The following is a 4,652-nucleotide window of genomic DNA, read 5'->3' on the forward strand; positions in this document are numbered from 1 at the left end:
GGTTCTTTACTTGGCTGTTCTCCGTCAGGTTTCAGGAAATCTGTTCTGTTTTTCCAGGCTTTGAATGAGCTTTCTGGCAGAAAGTATCAGTATTACACACTGACCTTCTCAGAAGCATCATCCACTTTTATTGTTTATTTTATGCATTACTTTCAACGCTTTACTTTTTTCAGGATTTAATTTGCTGGGGAAAGTTCTCCAATCACCCAAACTTCATTGATTATCAGCACAGGAACTTAAAGGGGAGCATGCAATGTGCCCCCCACAACCTCCACAAACCAAACCTGGTTTAAGTTTGGTTACTGTACAGCTCCCAGTGCTGCTCCCAGTGCTGCTTTACTGCTCCCAGTGCTGCTCCCAGTGCTGCTTTACTGCTCCCAGTACTGCTCCCAGTGCTGCTCCCAGTGCTGCTCCCAGTGCTGCTTTACTGCTCCCAGTACTGCTCCCAGTTCTGCTGTACTGCTCCCAGTTCTGCTTTACTGCTCCCAGTGCTGCTTTACTGCTCCCAGTGCTGCTGTACTGCTCCCAGTGCTGCTCCCAGTGCTGCTCCCAGTGCTGCTGTACTGCTCCCAGTGCTGCTGTACTGCTCCCAGTGCTGCTGTACTGCTCCCAGTGCTGCTGTGCTGCTCCCAGTGCTGCTCCCAGTGCTGCTCCCAGTGCTATTATACTGCTCCCAGTGCTGCTGTGCTGCTCCCAGTGCTGCTCCCAGTGCTGCTGTGCTGCTCCCAGTGCTCCCAACAGATCCACTCCTGAGGAATTTCAGCCTCTCATCTGCAAATCTCCTCCACCGTGTCTCTTCTGATGAGCCACTGGTTGTGTTTGTGCCATGAAGGCAGACAAGCTTGTCGGTCAGAGCACTGTGAATCAGTTTTTGACATGGCACCCCCACAGTTCAGGATGAATGCTAACATGCTCCCTTTGTGGATATCAGCTTCTGCAGTGTAACCCCATACTTGCAGGTGGTTGAGGCCGGACTTCCTCACTGCCTGGAATGGTCTGCAGCCAAGTTGAAATCAGGTATGTGTCTGTTTGTGCCAAATGGGAACCTTTTGATCCTTTTGAGGTTTATCTGAATGTTAAAGTGTGAGAGAAGATGGAGGTGAGGCAACCTTGTTGATGCATGCAGGATATAAGAGCCAAAAGAAACGCAACATAAACAAAAGGAGCAAGGCAAGAATTAGTTGTGACAGAAGTGATTCACCTCCATGTTCTTAAATGTCCCCTGAAAGACTCTGAGAGTTTAGTAAAGCCTCAGGACCCTCAGGACCTGGACAGCTGATACAATAAAAAGCTCTGAACTGAAGGCTCTGACCTGCAGATCACAGATCATGAGTTTGCACGAGGCCTGGTACTATTGATCGCTTATGGAGCGTAATCCTGACTGTAATGTGCTGATTGTTCCCAAATGTTCAGTTGAGTGAGGAGGAGAAGGAACAAAGTAACACATGACCTGAAAACCTCCCCAGAACAGTGGGCACCGGGTCATGACTCTGGCTGAACTCAGACAGAAGTTCAGAGGAGATCAAAAGATGCCAGCAGGAAATATTTCAGCCCAGACTTCTTCTTACTTGCTTATTTAATGGATCTATTCATCCTGAAGGAACTCCAGGAACTAATGTAATCCTTCCTGTGAATATTATCCACTTAATCTCATTTCTATGTGATATACCTGCTGCTGTGTTAGTTTGGTGTTGAACACCTGACATTTATATTGTAGTCATAATAACTTGTTTTTCCTGGGCTCTGTTTTAGCTGCTTTCATTGTGAACCAGTCATCTCTGGAAAGGGTTGAAATGGCATAAAGAAGTGTACTGTCTCAGCAAATGAATATGGGGACTCTCCACATTTAGAGGCAGCTGCTTTGCCCTCAGAGAGGTGAGTGCTGGAGCTGGTCATCATTGTGTGGGACGTGTTACCGAGGCTGAAAGGTTGTCAAACATTTGGATTTAATTTCTACCTGAAATAGATGAACACTTCTCCGCAGACACAGGTGCCAGCTCACCTGTAACTACAGCTGCTGTCTGCAGATGACTTATCTTTTTCTTTGGAGGGATGGGGAGGGCTCAGGCCCACAGTGAGCTGGCCTGTGTCCTAAATGCTGCTTATTTCAGCTGCTATTGATCATCTTTGAATGCAGTTAAAGTAATATGAATTGACTCTTATTTCCTAAGACTTAATTATAAGCAGTTTCATCTTCTTTGTGGTTTCCATGACATCTGCACAGCTTATATTGTGACTGTGGTTTCTCCAGATCCTCTCTGGTGGGTGTAGCTGAGCAGCACAGATGGAGACAGGTTTGTTTCTGTTTCTGTTTCTGTATTTATCAGCTGTTTTTATCCAAAGCGACTTACAAATGAAGATATAACAGCTTTATAAAAAGCTAACAATAAGCTCCATAGAAGGAACCCAGGAGTCCGACTCTGTCAGAGGGGACAGAGTAGAGATAGGGTGCAGGCATAGAAGGAAGAGCAGAAAGATAAAGTGCAGAGATAGAGGGGGGAGGGAAGTACAAGGTAAGTGCTGGGATAGGAGATGCTCTCTGAAGAGCTGGGTTTTCAGGAGCTTCTTGAAGATAGACAGGGACGCCCCTGTTCTGGTAGCGCTCGGTAGGTCATTCCACCATCGTGGGACGACACATGAACAGAGTTTGGATTGTCTTAGGCGTGGTGTAGGAGCTGCTAGACGACAATCCTGGGACCAACGGAGGGACCCAGTTGGGACAGAAGCCTTTGCAAGAGCATTCAAGTAGATGGAGCCGTTCCATTAAGCTCTTTGTAGCTAACATCAGGGACTTGGATCTGATGCTAAGGGCAGCCAGAGGAGCTCAATGAACAGAGGGGGGGCGTGTTCTTTTAGGCTGATCCAAGACCAGACGCACCGCCGCGTTCTGGACCATCTGCAGAGGTTTCACAGGCTGGAGACCAGTTAGGAGACCAGTTAGGAGACCAGTTAGGAGACCAGTTAGGAAACCAGTTAGGAAACCAGTTAGGAAACCAGTTAGGAGACCAGTTAGGAAACCAGTTAGGAGACCAGTTAGGAAACCAGTTAGGAGACCAGTTAGGAAACCAGTTAGGAGACCAGTTAGGAAACCAGTTAGGAGACCAGTTAGGAGACCAGTTAGGAAACCAGTTAGGAAACCAGTTAGGAGACCAGTTAGGAGACCAGTTAGGAGACCAGTTAGGAAACCAGTTAGGAGACCAGTTAGGAGACCAGTTAGGAAACCAGTTAGGAAACCAGTTAGGAAACCAGTTAGGAGACCAGTTAGGAGACCAGTTAGGAGACCAGTTAGGAAACCAGTTAGGAAACCAGTTAGGAGACCAGTTAGGAAACCAGTTAGGAGACCAGTTAGGAAACCAGTTAGGAGACCAGTTAGGAAACCAGTTAGGAAACCAGTTAGGAGACCAGTTAGGAAACCAGTTAGGAGACCAGTTAGGAAACCAGTTAGGAGACCAGTTAGGAGACCAGTTAGGAAACCAGTTAGGAAACCAGTTAGGAAACCAGTTAGGAGACCAGTTAGGAGACCAGTTAGGAAACCAGTTAGGAGACCAGTTAGGAAACCAGTTAGGAGACCAGTTAGGAAACCAGTTAGGAAACCAGTTAGGAAACCAGTTAGGAGACCAGTTAGGAGACCAGTTAGGAAACCAGTTAGGAGACCAGTTAGGAGACCAGTTAGGAAACCAGTTAGGAGAGCATTGCAGGAGTTAAGGTGGGAGATGACCATGGCCTGCAGCAGGAGCTGGGGGGCATGTTGGGTCAGGTATGGTCTGATCTTTCTTATGTTTAGTAATGCAAAGCGGCTGAACGAGTAACCGAGGTAACGGGATCTTTGAAGGTTAGTTGGTCATCAATCATGACACCCAAGTCTCTAGCAACCTTTGATGGATTCGGTTTGGATGCAGATGCTGTGGTGTTTGGTTGGAGGGGCACAGTTTTTGGGTAAGAAGTATGACATCACTTCCTGTTTCACCGTTTGTTTTCTGTTTGTATTTCATTCCTGTTGTATAACTTAATATCACTGACATTTTTCTGAGTGACACATTTCACACTGTAAACCCAATCATATACTCCTTCATCATGGGAGCTCCCCCAGCAGGCTGGGCCTATAGCAGCTTAACTATGGGATGTTTCAGTGTCACCTGAGCCATCCCTAACTATAAGCTTTATCAGAAAGGAAAGTTTTAAGTGTTAGGGTTAGGTTAGGGCCTCATCTTAAAGGTAGAGATTGTTCAACCTTAACCTCCTTGAACAGTCTGGTTGGGATTGGGTCTAAAATAGAAGTTGATGGTTCAGAAGAGACTATTTCTGTTGTTAGCTCAGAAAGATCAACTGGGCAGAAGCTGTCTAAATACAAATCAGGTTCTAAAGATACTTCTAAAGCTGCTCTACTTGATAATACATCAGTGATAATAATGGGAAGGATTCCATTAATCTTCTCTCTGATAGAAACAATTTTATTGATGAAGAATCTCATGAAATCATCACTGCTGAGAGTTAAAGGAATACATGGCTCCACAGAGCTCGGACTCTTTGTCAGCCTGGCAGCAGCGCTGAAAAGAAACCTGGGATTATTCTTATTCTCTTCTATCAATAATGAATAATAAGCAGTTCTAGCTTTACGAAGTGCTTTCTTATACGTTATTAAACTATCTTTC

The sequence above is a fragment of the Leuresthes tenuis genome, unplaced genomic scaffold (genome assembly GCF_036924035.1).
Source record: "Leuresthes tenuis unplaced genomic scaffold, fLeuTen1.0.hap1 SCAF_2, whole genome shotgun sequence".
NCBI lineage: Eukaryota > Metazoa > Chordata > Actinopteri > Atheriniformes > Atherinopsidae > Leuresthes > Leuresthes tenuis.